Genomic DNA, 18418 nt, shown 5'->3' on the forward strand with positions numbered 1-18418 from the left:
AGTGGAGTTAATCAGCTGAGTGAGTTCTCTGGGCTGGCAGATCTCAGGATGAGGGCTGCAGGGTGCTGGGAGTACTGCTCAGTCAGGCCATGCTCTCTGCTGTTGGATCTTGCTTGCATGCAGGTAAGCAATGTCCATTGTCAGCATACCATCTCTTTGTTTCTTGTCTCTGTTCTTACCTAAATCAACCTTCAGGATTAGGAGACAATGCCTCTGGAGGTAGGCTCTTCTCAGTTTGGCTTCCACTTGATTCCTTGTGGGCTTTTTGCTTTTGAAATGGAGACAGGTGATAGAGGAGATGGTTTAAAGTGGTCAGATAGGCAAGGAGAGCCTTGCTGCCTTGTTCATTCAGTACCTTAAATTTCTTCCCTGGTGCCCAATTTTCTCTTTCATCATGTGTCCTCTGCTTGCTTTTACTCCCTGTACTAAGGATGTCTCACACCTTTCCCCTCTGCTGCCGTTGAGGTGAAGTTTGGGAAGAGACCAGCTGTCCTCTCAGGGTTAGCTCTTGAACCTGAAGGACTTGTTCTTTAGTTGATGAGCCCTAATATCATGTCACCTGTCAGGGGGTCCTGTCCCCAGAGGGATGTAAAATGACCACTGCTAATTATCTCTAGAAAGCGGAGCTGTTGGGAGTCCTACACGCAGCCAGGTGCAGCTGAGGGAGGGAGGAAGCTAATGAACCAACTGCAGGAGCTGTGGGGAGTTTGCAGCATGTCCTGTTGATGCAGAAGGCTGTTGTGATTCTCCCAAGGTGGTCTGAGTGGCTTGGAGCTTTGTAAATTAGTTCTCTTTTCTTGATCTACATGGTCTTGATTTCAAAGTCTAAATGAAGACAGGTCAGAGTTTAGGACCAGCTGTAGTGGGCATGTATATCCATTTCTTTTGACCTGTTCCATCTCTTTATGGTGATTCAGGATTTTTTTTTTTTTTTTTTTTGTGTACACCAAAGGAACTTCTAGCTGACGGGAAGCCTGTGCAATGTATTAGGGCTTAGAAGATCTGTGCTGGCACAAGTGGGGACCCCATATACGTTATACACTATTTGTGTTTCCACTGGATTTTTTCCCCCTTCTCTTCCTTCTCTGCATGTTTCTTTTTTTTTTTTTCACAGTTTTTCCTAAGTGAAATACTAATGCAGTAATGTTCAAACCCACAATGTTTGAATGGCCTCTAAATCAGGCAAAACAAGCTTGCCCAACCCTAGTTGAACAGACAGGAGTCATTTCTAATCCATGCACACTATGTTCATTTTGGCCTAATAAATACATTTCTGTCCTAGACCATGAGCGCTGGGGGACCTTGGAAAGTTTGACGTTAGCAGGAGAGGGGCAGGTGACCAGGGGAGAAGAGGAGAGACTGGATTGGCACCCACGATTCCTCTAGATGTCTAATAGGAAAGGACATATATCCCCAACTGGTGTTGTGTGCAAAGAAACCCATGTTGGGGATTCAGTAAGAATCAAGTTCCTTGGATGTCACTCTTGTTTTTCAAATGCTTATTTTTGACTGGGAAAACCCAGCAGGTACTGAAACTACAGCAGCTTGGGGTCTCTGAGAACTAATTGAGGATGGAGTGGGTTATGACCCAGTTTTAGGTCTTGGAGCACAGGTCTCACTTGGGTCTGATTGCTTGTATCTTTAATAGAGAGTATCTAAGCACCAGCAAAATTGTTGCCTTCCGTGCATGTCACGCTTGCTGTAAGGAGTGAATGTTTTTTGTTAAGTGGAGGTTTTTGGGAGTCTGAAAAGTATGAAAGTATATGGACTGCCTTTACTTCCCTAAATACAGACACTGTTGTAATAAGGCTTGTAGCTGTGGCTCATATCCATGGCTGATCTTAGAGGAGGCTCACGGCCCTGACAAAGCTGTGCATCCCCATCCTTGTGTGTGCGCACTTAAACTGACCCATGGATGCCACCAGTACTTCTGGTGTTTGCTGCTCTGCTTCGTGCAGGTTGCTTGGAAGGTCTGTGGCCCAGACCTTGCTGTCATCTTTCCTGCTGTTAACCTGGGAGCGGGCCATGAAAAAGACAAATTATTCTGGCAGTGGGAGATCCCTTCTGACTGACATCTATCCCATGGAGAGAGCAGGCTGTGCATCTGGTGTGGCACAGGAGTGCTGTGAGCTCACGTTCACACCTGACTGTGGAGCATTATTAATCCCATTGCGGAGCCACGGAGGGGTTGGGGTACACATTGGTTTGTTGCTATGGGGGGGAATGCTGCTTTGCCTATCCTAAAGGGTTCAGCCCTGATCACAAAAAGTGTTTTCTAGGCTTCTGATGCTTTAATTCTAGCTATCCTGCTCTCCAAGAAAGAAACTAAAGGTCTCTGTCTCCCTTGACTGGGAAGCTGACATGGGTCAGTTGTTGCTGTTCAGCTCTTTATCCAGTGGTGACTTGTTTGTGGGACTTGTTCTGGAGACAGTATGTTGGTGTGTCCTTAACGTCAGTCAGGAAAAATAGTTTCACTCTGGAGGTGTTTTCTCCAATGGCCTGGAGGAAGCAAACACAGCTTTAGAGTAGGGTGCAGGTCTGTGGTGTAGCCACTACTTGGTGTGACCAGGTCTAGACTGATGATGAACTTAATTGGCTCTGTCTGGGCTCATCGTGAAACACCCAAACTTTTCGGTGAAGCACAGCAAATCATAGAATGGCCTAAAATAAATATTTATTTCTGCCTTCCATGCCTGTTTGCCCTGCCTTTCTACCTTTGGGCTTTAGAATATGATTCAGAACCTGTTTGCCTGGCATTTTACATCTTTGCTTTTCTAACCAATGTCTCAGTGCTCTTGGTTTTGCCCTGCTTTCCTTCTCTTCCCAGCCTGGCATGTCCATGTTTTTTTTTTTTGTCAGGCCTTTTGACTGGAAAAAGCAGGCTGTGCCTTCTCCCTTACACACCTGCCCTCATCTGTGTTGGCCACTCTGGTATTTTAATTTCTTTTTCATTGGCCCATTGCACACGTGTTGATTGGCTTCGCAGCTGAGGTCAAGGAATTTCCATGTCGTACTTGGAGAGAGGGTTTCCCCTTCACAGTCACTGCCTCAACCAGGTACTGGTTCATGTAGAAATAGCTTGGCAGCTCTTGGAAACAGGTCTGTGTGAAATAATATTGTCTCTTTGAGGTCAGGAAAAAAATGCCCTTTTATACAGTCATGCATACACTCTTAAAAAGAATTCCACAAAGCTTGGTCTGTTCTCCACCTCACACTCTCCTCCTGCCTTACCTTTTTCCTAAAACACTGGAGAATCCAATCTTGGAGTCTGACGGCACTGAGCATACAGCATGTACTGTGCCTTTTGAAATGTTGGCTGCACATAAAAGCCTTGCTTAACACTGGACTCTGTTGCTTTATTATGTTGTGTGCGCGGTATGTTGGTGGTGGGGTTCCCCATGGGGTGGGGAAGGAGGGTGGGTGGGATTGGGAATAGGAGGTGTGGAGAAAAGCAGCTGGAGCAATGGGTGATGTGTGCTGGGGTTGCTGTGCTGGGGCTCCTGCTTCCCATGCTGGAAAGGGAAGCCAGGAACAGGCAGCTGATGTCAAAGCTTGTGCAAGTAACCATGGCACTATTTGTGTCTTTTGCATCATTGTCGATTTTATTTCTGGTTGTGATACTCTGTGCTTCCTGGGAGAAGGGTAGGTGGAGGGGAACACTTGGGAAAGGTGGAAAAATGTCCCACTGCCCCAGGACTATAGGGCAAATTCTTACCCATCTGCTGTTTCCAATGCTAGAGTGGCAAGAGCAGTGCCTTTGGGGATGGATGGTCTCATTCCAGGACTATGACTGCTGCTTGATGTGTATGTGCTGGTACATCCACTGCCATAAATCTGTGTGATTGCTTGCCTGGTGTCACATTTCCAGTTTAGGCCCATACCTGGCTAGGCATCCACACCACTAGTCATGCACAGTGGGGCAAAAAAAACCCCAGTGCCAGGCCTGCATAAGCAGAGGAAAGCCCTGCAGTGGGCATCCTGTGGGCACACTGATGGACAGAGGAGCGGGCAACCTTGTGCCCTGTAACACATGAGTAGTCTGGATGGGCCCAAGTTCTGTGTGATGCTGTGCTTTAATGCTTCCCATGTGTTCATGTTACCACCCAACTGCTCTTGTCACTGCAGCTGGGGAGAACTTCAGTGAAATCCCTGAACATGAAGGAAAAATTGCTCTGTTTCAGTGGCCATAAGGGTCCATTGCTGCTGTCCTTGTCCATCTGCTTGCTCTTGAATAGGAAATAAGAGCCATGTGCAGATCAGGGTGACCCTCATAACAAACATACTGTCTGAAGAGGTTTGTTAGCCCTGGTATTAAATACCTGCTCAGATTGTGCTCAGTGATGTGCATTTGCTGAATTGCAGGCACCTGATGAGGCTTTGTGCTGTCACAAGTCCCTGTGTGGTGGAAAAAACCCCAGCTCTATACATACTAGATACATTTAGACTCTCAGGCTCCAGGATGGTTGAGCTGGAGGCACAGTGGATAACATAGGAAAAAACATTCTTTCCTCCTACTGCTCAAAATGTGCACCACTGCAGCTGGTCTCTCTGTGCCAGCCTAAATCAAACCATAGACTGAACACACTCAATGCTGCCTGAAATTCCCCATCTGCAGGATATTCAGATGTTTATTTTTGAAGTTTGAATGGTGAACTGGGTTGCAAGGGGAATGCAGTACTTGGGGATGGACCAGGATGTTGGTGTTTGAAGCATAGGCTTGAATGGGACAGCTCTCATGGCTTGGCTGTTCTGTCTGCAGCCCAGCTGGTTGTAGCTGTGAACATTCACCTGTGATCAGCATCTTCCATTTTTCCTTTCATCAGAGGACTGGAGCATGTGCTCTGACACAGCCTACGAGTATCTTACAAAAATTTCCCCTCTATCACTTGGACATGGAAAGATGAAATCCCACAAAACACCTCCCTTTACCTTTTCCCTGATTATTACATGAACTTTATCTCCCATTCACCTTTTTCTCCTTAACCTTCTCCTTGCATTCCTGCTAGTATCAAGTTCCTCCCTGGCTTTCTTCACTGCCATTGGTTTCACTGGCTCTTCCTAGCCCAGGAGTTCAGTGCCTGCCCAGGCCCTCCAGCCAGGATGCACGTGTGTATCCTTTACATTTCATTCACTGTTTTGTGATGGCAGTGTGGTGAGAGCTGAACTCTGACATCTTGTGGCATCAAGCTCCACGTGTTAACTGGGCAATCTGCAAAATATTGACGGGCTTTCTTTTTCCTGTTGCAATGATATTTTTGGAGTGTTTTTAGGTGGCCACCATTTATTCCTATTCGACCTGTCTCACTCATCATTTTATACACTTCTGGTGCAAGCTATTGAATGATTTGGACCTTGATCTTTTCTCCTAACAACCTTGGAAACCTTTCTGTGTCTCTAACGATTTTTTGGCATCCTTCTTTGGCCTCTGTTCCTGTTATCCCCGCTCTGAAATGGGTGAGCAGGCTTCAGCTCATTCTCAAAGTGTGAATGTGTCATTGATTTATGTGGTGGCATTTATAACGTTTTTGGTATTGTTCTTTATCCTATTCAACCTAACATTTTTTGCCTCTTTTTTTTCCTGATGGCCTCTGTGCACAGAGCAGATGTTTTCATTGAGCTGTCCGCAGTGACGCCTAGATCTTTTTCCTGAGTGGTTACAGTTAATTTAAAACCCATCAGTGTATTACCTCAGCAATCCCTTGATGTCACTGGTTAGAAGATCCCAGCTGGCTGCTGCTCTTAATTCTATTGCCTGTCTGTTTCCTATTATTTTTTATTATGCTTACATTTACTTGCATGCTGTGCCAGCTTTTCAAGTGAGGTGGGCACACTCATTTACAAGTGGCTAACACAAGCTCTCAAATTCTTCTGTTCATGTTCATAAAAGTAATGTTCATGCTTAGGTGTTTTCACAGCACAGAAGTGCTTCCCCCATAGCAGGTACTACTGAGTAATGCCAGTACAAGAAAACAAACGTGGCATATGTTTGCACATGTCCATTTTTGAGAGCTCCCCTCACTGCTGCATGAAAGAGCAGCTTGTCTGCTGTGCCCTATCTGGACCGTGCCAATGAGTAACCTGTGCTGGGCAGCCCTGAATATTTGGCACCATGCTCTTTCATGTAAAATTGTGTGGCTTCAATGAACTCACAGGGAAGGGGAGGAATTCTGGATGCATGGCAGGTTGAAAGCTGTCAGCAGAGGCTTAGGCAACATAACGGTGCCCTTTGAGATCTCTGTGTATGTGTGGTTTCATTGTTTGGCTGTTGGACAGTTTTGAAGACCTGTAAAACACTGTGTGATACTTTCCAACATGTGAGATAACCTAAATAACACAAGGAGTCCTATGGTGCTGAAAGCAGCCCAGCGAGGGGGTGCTGCGGTCTGCTGTGGCGCTGGTGGAGTCACACAGCCTGGAACAGGGCATGCAGGGACATTGCACCAGGTTTGCGTTAGGAAGCCCCATCCTGCAAGCCAGAGAAATTTCACCGGGCTCCCAGAGGAGCAGTAGTGAACCGGTGTTAATGAGAGATACTGGGAGACTGCAGGAAGGAGCCAAATGCTGTAACTCTGCTCGCTGATGGAAACATCGTGAAGCACCCTCTTGCTTTTAATGGCTTTGCAAATGACCTTTGGCAACTGCCATCTCCTGTTTCAGAAGCCACGCAGCTCCTCTGCCACTGAGGACAGAGTCTTAGGAAGATGGGATGGTTTAAACAGGAAAACAGAGGCAGCTGCAGTATGACCAGTTTCCTACTGTGAGGAAGCTGAAACCAGTCTAATTTTGCTGAACTGTGACTCGGTTCAGTCCAAAGATTCCAACACCATGCAGTAAATGTTACAAGCTCCTCTGAGGAAGGGGAGAAAACCCTCTGATTCAAAGGCAAGGGGAGGAAGTGCCCAGCAAGGGACAGAGATGAAATTGCCAGTAATGATGGATGGGGAAAGCCCAGTAGGGTATTGCTGAGCAGGACCTGAGAGCAAAAGAGATGAATGGCCCTCAGTGACCAGGCCCCACTGAAGTCTGTGATGTGAAGAACAAAAGCCAGCCACACTTGTCCTTGCTGTGGGGAGGGGATGGTGATGCACTGTTGCTTCACTCCACAGAGCTCCTAAAGGGGTGATAGTTGATGTTCTTGAAGGATGAAGCTGCAGTAGATTCTTCAGCTCCTGAGACCAAAATTCAGCTGGTCCCCTCCTGCAAAGGGCAGGTGGCTTGTCTGGCTGCATTGGTGAAGCTTGTGCCAGAAATGATTGGGGGCAGTGTGCTGTGCCATTAACCTCAGTGGAGAAGCACTCCTGTTATTAATGTAGAGCAAGAGCAACGTGTCTGTCAGGCCAGAGGTGAGCTGACCGAGGGCACGTGCATAATCCTAATGAAATGCCACACTGGAGCTGTGAGTACCACCAAAATTTCTGAGTGTGGTGGGGCTAAGCAGTCCTCTAAGAGAAACAGATGTAAAAGTTTTCTGCAGGCCCTTCAGTCCTTGATGTACCCCAGCATATAAGTGGTGAGCATGGCAAGTGTGGCTCGTTTGTAAAAGCAACCCAAAGGAGTGGAATATCCTTTCCCAATGCATTTATTTCCAGTAAACTTGATGAGTGGTGAATGCCGTGAGGACATAGAGAAGCTTATTGCCTAAGCCAGATCTTAGATGGCAAAAAGCTGGAAATGGAAGTAAGGGAATACCTCCTGCTACAAAGAATATAGGGTTACAAGGAGCATGTAAAAAAGACCCACGCAACTCTGAAGTGCTACTGATGTGGCAAGAATGTCACTGAAAAGCTGTGTATTGGGGAGTTGAAGTACTCTGGTTCTTCAGCAATGAAGGAAGAAGAATGGCTGTGCCTAGCAGGTAAATGAGGAAGGAAGCCACACTCTGGCAGCAAACAGGTGGACCAAAGAGCACAGAAATCATCAGAAGAAATCCTCTTGCTCTACTTTACAACCACATTTCCCACTTTTTTTACTACCTGAAGAAAACTAGGCTGAGTCTGTACTGGCCTGAGCCAACCAGGCTGTCCATCAACAGGGATGGGGGAGGAACAGATATGCAGTAAGGCCAAGTGTGTATGGCAAGATAAAAGGTAGTGCAGAAACTTGGAGGCAGTGCTGGCTTGTAACTGCACTGCAGGGAATAAATTGGCTTCCTTGCTGACAAAAGGCCTCCAGCAGACCAAGCAAAGCTATGCAAGAGGTATCGGACCAGCCCTGGCAATGATGAGGCTAAACTATGAGGACACAGAACCAGCTGAAACTCTCATGCAGGCCTAGACTGTGCATTGGGAAGCACTCTGCTCACTCCCAGTCTGAAACTGGAATAAATCAATGGTCCTTTATCAGCTTCTTTTTCCCGTAGACATAACTGGTTTTGCTGTGGCAGTGGTTTTGCAGACTTTACTGTACTGCAGCACACTTTCCAGTTCCTTGTATTAGAACATGGGCTCATTTCTCTGTGAATCAGCTCTTTGCTAACTGCTTTGTAAACTGCAGCAGAGCAGACTATGCCTAGCACAGAGCCAGACTCTTCAAGCAGTATTCTGGTTGATGACCAAATTCAGAGGCTATTCCTTTCTGCAGCCACCAATCTCTGTGACACCACAGTATTTATTATCATTTTCTTGCTGGGAAACTGCTCATCAATCCATTCTGGGATGGCAGCAGCCATTTTCAGCCTGCATTGGAAAGGTAGTATAAAAAAGGTCTTGCTGTGCTGTTCATGGAAGCAATTTGTCCTTTTAGGGTTTCTTTATGAGCCCAAATCCACAGGAACCTCTCTTCCTTCCACACCTTTGTCTTCCTACTTGATAGGATCCCTCAACCCCAACACTGTGTGTGTGTGTGCTTAGCAAATGAGGGTGTCGAGATGCAATACCACTGGGAACAATGTGAACCAGGAATGTACTAAAGCCAGAGGCATTGTAACCTAGAGCTGCACTGAACAATGTGGAAGAAACGCTGTCAAATCTGTGTCTGTGTGAGCTATTATATCCCCAGCTAGCCCCCCTCCAAAAGTTTGCTCAGCATGCTGACTTTCCAGGAGCTTTCTCAGTGCTTGGAACAAGTTAGCTATCTCCTGCCAGAATTGAGAGAGGAACACGACTGGCTGACGAATACCATATGTTCCAGGCTGGCCAAAGGAAACCTAATTGTGTTTTGTTTAGCTTGTGTACTTAACTGGGTTTCTGTAACAGGGCTCAGTTGGTTGGGTTTGGCTTTTTTTTTTTTCCTTTACAGATAAATGGGGCTGATTCCTTCTACACTGTCCTGTGACAGTTCTGTATTTTGCCCTGGAAATGTAGGGCACAGCCTTCTGCCACTTCCCTAATACAAGGGATAAGGGCAGAGCTGAGCAAATGCAAAGGAGGTTGCCAGCAGGAGTGATCAGAAATTGCAGGACTAAAATCTCATTCTAGGCAAGGAACATGCAGTTCTGAAGAGAAAACAAAAATGCTTAGTCTGACCAGAAGGTTCCCCATCCTTTTCTGCTGGTTGTTAGGCCATCAGAATGGGAAAAGTGTGTTGTGACCTGGGAGTGGGAGCACAGAACTCTGAATGTCTAATATCTAAATGCAGATTTGCTATGTTAAAAGTGGCTTAAAACTGGAGCTGCATCAGGCTGCTGAAACTAAATGCTGATCACCCTTCTAAGATCACCAGGGCAGGGTACTGTCCCTAAAAGGCACAGACTGCAGCTTGCAGAAGTTGAGGTTGGACTGATGCTGAGCAAGGTTCAGTTCCTAGAGACACCTAACCCTGGATGGAGCTAGAAGAGAACTTATTCCCACTTCTTCCCTCTGTTTCATTACACTACATCACTTGGAGTTGATCAGTCCTCCCTGGTGTATTTTGTTCCCTCTAACTGCCCTAAATGCTTAGGAGGAGGCCTCATCTTAGATGAGATGATTGTCCAGCATCTACCACAACCTCAGCTGGAGGAGGAGAGGAGATCACTGGGCATTGTTGGGTTGCATATAACAGCTCTGGCTCTCCCAGGACAGGAGCTAGCTGGAAATCTTGCACCCAGTCTTCTCCTTCAAGTTGTTGGAGCATGTAGACATGTTCTCCCCAGTTTCCCGGACAACCTCAGCTGTGGTGTTAGCAGGGATGTGAAGCAAGCTTTGCATCAGCTAGGAAAGAGCTGTAAGTAGTAAGTGTATGCTGCTCTGACAGGTGAGCAGAAAAGGGTGGGAGCCTTGATTCCTAGCTGAGCAGAAGAGGTGAAATTAAGCTAAAAAGTAGCTGCCAGTTTAAATGGATGTCTTCCCTCCCCATCTCTTATTTATCTCATCCCTTCCTGTTTACACTGTCGTTTCCCGCAGTTCCTGTTCTGCTCATTTAGAGGTCAGGTCAGCCCAAGGTCTGCCCCATTTCTGAGCACCAAATCAGTGAAAGTGTTACTATCTGATGTCACCAATGAGATACAGAGATATTGGCTGCTTCTCCCCATAGGCTGCTGTGCCACAGCTAAGTGAGGGAATGTTCCAGATTTAATGGATGATAGAAGTTGGCACAGTTCTTGACTCCTTCCTCCAAACATGTCCCCTGCTCTGCTGTGTCCTTTCACTTCTGACACACTTGTTTACCCACAGGCTGCTTGTGTGCTGATATTCTGCCATGTGCTGTGCTGCCCACACAGGCATGCTCAGCTGCGTGCTCAGCGACCCACCTATCTAGATATTCATAAGTGCTGAATCACTCTTCTTGTACACTCATAGCCACGCTCACAGATGGACTCTGATTCTTGTGAGCCAGACTGAAACTCTCCTTCAATCTGCCACCCCTGTGTCTTCCAGACAGGGGATGCTCTTCCCTCTTGGATGAAACATAGATCTTAGTGGTGTGTTTGTTTAATTATCTGTTTATGCTCAGGTCCTTAGGGAAAAGATGGTTGTGCCTTCAGCCATGTGGAGGGAAAGGATTAATGTTGACACCTCATTTCTCTAGCCTGCCCATGCTCTGAGATCTGCTCTTCAAGGGTTGGCAATATGTTTGAGTCCAGCTCCTCCTTTTGTCAGGGTAAAAGACCACCTCATCACCTTTTCATGGCTGAATTTCCAATCTCCTTGCTTGGCCTTGCCCTCCTGGCTACCATCCTAAGGTGTGTGATGACCACCATGATAAACTTTGAGGCCAAGCCCTTGCTGGAGGCTATCTGTCCCACACAAAACCCAGGGCCATGCATGGTCCTGCTGATGCTGCAGCATGAGCTTGTTGGGTAAGACACTCCCCGATCAGAAACATCTTCATAGCCAAACATCCTGTTGCCTGAATGTCCCTTGTTCAGTGTGGAGTGTGTTAGCTCCCTCCCTGCCCCCCACTCTGATTCCACGTTGGACCATTTAAGCATTAATGAAGGCCAGATGCATGTTCTGCAAATGTAGGATCTCTGCATTTTGGAGTAGAAGCTGGCTTGATGCCTCCGTGTCCTTCAAATCCTCAGTACAGCTAATAACAACCAGAGGCAGCCTCCTCAGTCTGAGGTAGATCCCACCTCAGCAGTGACGTCCCTGCGACCGCAAAGGATTTCTCAGGGACCTGGAGGGGGACCAGCTTTCGGCTCTGGAGCCCCAGGATCTGGTTTCATCTCTCACCAGCATTGGCCAGATGAATTTCGAGTGACTGAGCTGTCCAACAAGAAGGTGGTGAGCTAGGCCAGCACTGGATTTCTGAGGGGGAAGGAAGGAATTCAATATATTTTGGTGGATGTAAAAATAAGGGGTGGATCACACTAGTGGGAGCTGTCCATGTGTTGAGATAACAGAGCAGATGTGCTGCACAACTATTGCAGCCCCGTGCTACCAGGCCTCTTGTGAGCTGCTCACCCTCCAGGCAGGGATGAGTCAAGATGGAATGTTGCTTTCCAGACTCGGATCTGCCCTGCTGAGATGCCATTGCCACAGCAGCTGTGCTTCCTTGCTGCACGAGCAGAACTTTTCCTCTTGCAGAGTGTCTCAGCCATCTCTGCTGGCCCATGGATCCCAGAGATTGTGGCAGAGCTGTTCTCTGGAGGTCTTAATGCAAACACATGGCATGTGCTGGGGGGTGTCTGGCTTGGTGCGGATATCTCTGTGCATGTGTGTGACGATATTAGCAAGAGGGTGGCTTCAACTGATTTTGTTGCTCCCTGGAGTGAGAGAGCCTGTAAACTAAGTTTTTTAGCCCTATATTTGTTCTGATTTGTTTGTGGAACAAGTTTTTGCACATGATTGTTTTATCCAGAGGGCTGCCCCTTGGCAGGATGCTGGGGATTGGTGGGCATAGATAACCAGTGTGATGCTGCATGACTTTACTCATCACAGCTCTGCTGTGAGCATTCAGTAATGATGGGGCCATGACTTCCTTACATGTTAACAAGCCCAGTTTGAGCTTGCAGTGATTTATGGAAGGCCCTGTGGCTGCTTGCAGCAGTTCATGAAGTGTATTTCCATCTCAGCCTCTGGCATTCTGGGACTTGCACAGCTCCCTAGTAGTGGTAGGGATTTCTGCAGGAAAAAACCTCATCCCCAAACAAGCCCAAACTTCTCAGATCTTCAGTACAGAACCTTCTCTCTTTTCCCCTTCTCTCCCCATCCCCTTCAAACATACCTGTGGGTAGAGGTGGTGTTATTGGAGCAGCCTGTTTGACTGCTATAATATTTTCCACTCAGATCCATTGACTTCTATTTCATGTTTTCTTTGGATCAACACCTTTTGAGAGCAGTTGAAGCTGCTTGAATTTGCATAGTTGGCGACAGTGTGTCACACTGCTATCTCTTCTTGGTTTCACCTCTAGAAGGCAGTGATGATGTGTCTACATACAGCCACCCAACTGAAGTGTGTGCCTCTATGTCCCCCTCAGTGGAGGTCCTTTATCTGTATACTGCCAAATGTGCCCCAGAGGAACACAGCATGATTTTAGAGTGTGTTTACAGCAAATGTATGAAGGAGGCAGGGATCACCATTTTTCTAAATCCTTTTCTAAGAGGGAACTTTGGCTACTCTGATGACAGGAGGGGAAAAAAAAGGAAGTTTCTTGTTCTAAATAGTTTTGTGGTTTGTTTTTTTTTTTTTTCCTTATCTATGATACTTGGGCAGAAAAAAAATAGAAAAGAAAAAATAAATCTTTTGGGCAGTGCTGGGAACCATGAAGCTTCCTGTTAAAACCACTGTCCTGTTCTGACCCCCCAAAGCTTGGGAGGCTCAGAAGAGTTTGGGGTTTCTCCCATTCTGTTTCCTAGAAGCTTGCCCTCCAGTCCCCTGACCTTATATCCATCTTCTGTTGGCTCAGGAGAGAACAGCCTAGGGGCACAGAAGAGCTGATTGAACAGTAGTAAACTAACAGAAAGGATAAACACAGAACTCTTGATGCAGTTTCTCATTAAGAACCTAACTTAGATTTTTTCTTCTGTTGAATTGTTTGTTTTCATGAAGCATCAGGGACTGAAGAATTTCAAAAGCAGTTAGCAGATAGATAAATTGTATTACACCCTCTGATGTATGGGAAGAAATTGATTTGTTTGTCTAGAAATAGAGTCCCTACAGGAACAGAAAAACAGTCATTGAATTTGAGGTGAGAAAAAGAAAATAGAACCAGATCCAGTGAGGTGGGAATTATCATTTCATGCTTCTAAACATTGGCATCCCTTGTTGAATATCATCATGAAGCTTATGGTGTTTGTGGATTTTATTTGAGACTTGTGGTCTTTATTTGAGCTCTTGGAATCAAGAGGCTGAATGAGATTCTCAGCTTTCTATTTATTTTTATTTTTTCAGACTAGCATTTCCAGCTCTCTTGATCCTGGAAGAAAACAACTTCACTTGAAAATATGAAGCCTCAAGGGTCCAAATAAGAAAACAGATGAAAAATACTCCAAATACTTTTGGGTTGGTGAAGTCTTATTATTTTGAAGCCTATATCGTTCTGTTCTAGGGCCACACACGACATTTTTGAAGCTAAAAGCTGGCAACACTTGTGTTTTTCATCCAAAGCATTTTAGAAAGTGGGTGAATGTTGGTGGCTATTGTGAATGAGAATGTGTGGGGGTGACCTTCCAGGCGCTGTCTCGCAGCCCCGTGGGCTCCTTGGGCATGGCAGTGGGAAGTCCCTGCCTTGCAGAGTTCATGAACCAGTCATGGTAGGAAGGGTGTCTAGAGGGGTGTTTTTCCCCTCTTCTGTTTACAGTTATCTGTCTGTAAGGAGGCAGTCAGTGAGCTGCCCGTGAAGGCGAGGAGAGAGGGAGGAATGTAAATCCAATTTGCCACACTTGGTTATATATGTGACCCTTGACAGTGCTGCTGTGGCTGAGGGAAGAGAGGGAAGGCACATAGCAATGGAAGGTGCCTCATCCTGTCCTGGGACAGGGCACATGGATGGGCATTGTGTGGGGCAGAGCAAGGGTGAGAAGAGTTCCTGCAAAGGGAGGAAAACAGGGGCTGCACAGCGTCGGTCGCAGACTCTCCTCCTCACCACTGTGGTTGCTGTTGTTGTTGTTTCTGCTTTTAAAACAATATGCAGGGAACCATCCAATATCCTAGGGCTTTTGTTTATCTAGATTTTTATGAGGAAAAAAAACTGAAAAGAGGAGAAAAAGAAACGAGAGGGGAAACACATGCATTCCTTCCAACCAGAAAGTCATGAGTTTTGATTCAGTCTAATTACACAAGTGATATTTTTATAACCTCTGTGAAGTCTCCTTGCTTTCTTGGTGTGTCTCCATTGTTTATGTGAGAGTGGCCAGGTAGCCAAGGCAAAGTAATGTTGCGAGAAAAATTCCCTTGGTCTTGGAATATGCTGCACTCTCTTTTTGGCTTCATAAACAAGCCTGTTTTCCTGGTTTCAGACCTCTCTTAGCTTCTTTTGTTACCTCTTCCTCTAAACTAGGGTTACTCATGTTCTGCCCAGCTGTGGGCCATGTTGGCAGCTTCATAGCATCCCTTAAATATGCACAAAGTAGTACATAATGGAGCCAGACCTCCAGTAAATGAAATCACTCCTGTTGTCTGTGTCCCCTTCTGTTTGCAGCAATGAAACAAAGCCCATGTGGGCCCTTCTGCAGGCTGGTAAGGGCAGCCCCTGCCTGGGTGTGGCTTTCTCCACTGCAGGGACCTGGGAGTCCTGCTTGGACAACAAGCTGTCCATGAGGCATCAGGGTGTCCCTGTGGCCAAGAAGGGCAATGGTATCCTGGGGGGCATTAGGAAAAGCATTGCCAGCAGGTCAGGAAGGGGATCCTGTCCCTCTGCTCAGCCCTGGTGACGGCTCCCCTAGGATACTGTGCTGAACTCTGGGCTCAGAGAGACATGGAGCTCCTGGAGTGGGTCCAGTGGAGGAGTGCAAAGATGGTAAGGGTCTGGAGCATCTCTCCTATGAGGAATGGATGAGGGAGCTGGGCCAGATCACTCTTGAGAAGAGATGACTGAGTGGGGACTTCATCAATGTCTGTAAATATCTGAAGGGAGGGTGTTAAGAGAATGGAACCAGGCTCTTCTCAGTGGTGCCAAGCAATGGGCAGAAACTGATGCATTGGAAGTTCCACCTGAATATGAGGAAGTACTTCTTTACTGTGCAGGTGACTGAGCACTGGAACAGATTGCCCAGAGAGGTTGAGGAGTCTTCCTCCCTGGAGATACCCAAGACCCATCTGAACACAATCCTGTGCCATGTGCTCTGGGCTGACCCTGGTTGAGCAGAGAGGTTGGACCTGTCATGCAGGTGACTTTGGGATGTGGATGTTCAGGTGACTGGAGCTGTGTTTAATCACCACAGGGCAGTGTTACTCCGTGGATATACTGTGGGTTTCAGAGGGCCTGGTACAGGGGGTGGTAGGAGCTGGAAGGCAGATGTTCGTCATTGCAGATAGCCAGCTTTTATCCCACAGACTGGCTGCTGCTAGTGTGATGGTAGAGGAGTTGCAAGCTTTTGAAAACAGTTTCAAAAACTGGCCTTGATTTTGGTTGTTTAGTTATTATAAAACCAATAATAAATTACATATGCTAGTTGCCTCATGATTGTTACTTTTGAGATACTTTGCCTCTCGTTAAAGAAGACCTTGCTCAGAGACCCATCCCTGAAACCCATTCCTCAGTCACAGAGATCCACCCATTCCTCAAGTATTGGAGCACTGTGGTCACTTAGGTGATGAGCTTCTTGGACCATCCTGATGGTGTAACCATCGTGCTGCTGGGAGATTTGGAGAGTTCAAAGGTGAAATGTGCAGTCCCTATGCATTTGTCTGCATGGTTGCTTTGACAGCTCTGCTGTGCACCAACACCACAGCAAGCCTCTCTGTCCCTTGCAGACCTTGTGAGAAATGAAGCTGAGGTCCCAGCTGGTGAGTGATTAGCTCTGGTCTCTCTTGCAAGGAGACTGTCAGTTCCAGTCTAGCACTCATGAACTCTTCCCACATCCATTGATGTTTTTGTGATGGGCTGTCATCCATACATTTCATGTTTGGAACAAGCAGTACTAACTCTGCTCTTGGGTGGTGTTTTAGGTGACATGGAAATAAGTGCATGTTCTCCAAGTGTAATTTTGTCAGCAGTCTGCCTGAGGAATGACCTGAAGTTTTTAGCAGAGACATAGGGACCTCAGGAAAGAGACTCAGTGGTTGAATAGTTGAGCCCCACTCAAATGGTGGGCTCAGGAAAGAGACAAATAGGAGGGGAGAAAAGAGATTGGTAAAATGCCAAAGATGACGCTTGGGTTCTTGGTCTTAGATGTGAGATTGAGGGTGTGTGTGAAGGAAGGCAAAAGCTCACTGCAGAATATGGAGATTGAGGGTGTGTGTGAAGGAAGGCAAAAGCTCACTGTGGAATATGGCAGAAGGAGACTGCTCACCTGGGAGTGAGTGCTCACTGTGAGGAGTGCACAAATAGGAAGATTTGAAACAGGCCATGGTGGGAAGAAATGGAAAGATGGTGTGAGTCAGAGGAAGGGACAGCCAAATTCAGCACCACTTTTAAGTAGAGGAAACTCCGCTGACATCTTATAGCTTCAGGCAAGGACCAGCAAAAACATCTGGGCTGGATCTTGAGCAGTGTAAATCTGCTTGGGGGCCACTGCCTTCAGTGGTGCACGCTGATCTATGCACATGAAAGCTTTGGGCTTCTGCTTGCCTTCCTGCCTTCAGACCTGCCTGCTTTTTGGGGCCTGCAGAGCTCTCTGGCTGAATTTGTGGGTGTCAACGCAGGGGGTTTCCTGATAAATGAGAAAAACGCTGTCCTTCCATCCCGCTTCATCTGCCTGGGATTTCCGACAGAAAGGCACTGACTAATTCCATCTGGCAGGCTGACCATGCTTCAAAGACTGCAAATCCCGAGACTTTTAACTTACAAACAAAACCATGCATTAAAAAAAAAAAGAAAAAAGAAAAAAAAGACAGCTCTCCCCAGGGATAGTCTCTGCAAAATCCAAAACAAGGTCTCAGCGCCTGCCCTGGTGCTCTGGCTGACGCCAGTGTTTTTTCTGTCCCTTTTAAAACCAAGCCGGAGTGTTCCTGACTCCTCTGTTTGACACCTCTGGCTCCCTTATTCCCTTCGGTGAGTGGGGTGGGGGGGAGGAGGCTGGAAGGGAAAGGCCAGAGCACAGGAGGAAAGAAATGCCTGGTATTGATCCACCAAGGCTGGCCAGACTGCAAGAAATTCCGGTTTGTGAAAAATGTTGCGGTTTAGAGCATTTGTTTTTGTTCCACAGTGGGATGAAACCAAGACTTTCTGGAAGGAGGGAGGAGCGGGGGGAGAAGAAAAATGACTTTTTTTTTTTTTTTTTTTTTTTTTTGGTGGTTGTTGTTGAGGAGGAACAGCCTCCCTGTGGTACAGATGCCCACACTGTGTGGCTGGGGAGTCCTCTCCCGACAGCCTCTTGTTTGCAGCCTGTGCTCCTCTAGAAGGGTAGTGCAGGGATTGGGATTAAGCCCCTGCACGAGTGGGTAGAGACCTCCTTCTGCCTCCAGTGCATTCTGTGCTCAGGATAGAACAGAATCAGGGGGTGACCTTGAGGACAGTGACCTCCCCTCTGACAGTCATGGTGGAGCTTGGCTACAAAACTGTGTGAGATCCCCTGCTTTGTGACAGTTCTACCCTTGCTGAGTTTTTATCCCCTCAACTGGGCAAGTTTCCCAACAGGTGTGGGGAGCAAGCTGCATAGTTTCTGGAGGATGAAGAGGGTCCCTGACTTCAGCAATGTGAAGTAGGGAGGCTCTGACCCAGAGTTCATACGAAGGGGAGTTTGGAGTGATTACCAAAAAACCCAACACCTTCAAGATGTTGCTCTTCCCTTTTAAAATGAGTGTGTTGGCTTTTCCCACAGCCCCTTTGTCATGCATAATGACAATTCCTTTCAAGGAAGTGTAGAAGAACATAATAACCAGAACAGATCTGGGAGGGGAAGGCTTGAAGGTGTCGAAAAGTAGGGCATAGACACAGCATGTGGCTCTTTTG

The 18418-nt window shown here is 46.8% G+C and overlaps 1 long non-coding RNA gene across 1 annotated transcript in view; it reads left to right on the forward strand.

Annotated features, from left to right (window-relative positions):
• Positions 1–18418, forward strand: part of LOC139590703 (uncharacterized) — a 33467-nt gene that overhangs the window by 11174 nt on the left and 3875 nt on the right. The window contains exon 3 of the long non-coding RNA XR_011679407.1: positions 13756–13866. This is a non-coding gene — a long non-coding RNA (uncharacterized lncRNA). The remainder of the gene's footprint in view (positions 1–13755; positions 13867–18418) is intronic.

Source organism: Agelaius tricolor, unplaced genomic scaffold (assembly GCF_023055355.1).
Source record: "Agelaius tricolor isolate 1412-34295 unplaced genomic scaffold, bAgeTri1.0.p SCAF_5, whole genome shotgun sequence".
Lineage (NCBI taxonomy): Eukaryota > Metazoa > Chordata > Aves > Passeriformes > Icteridae > Agelaius > Agelaius tricolor.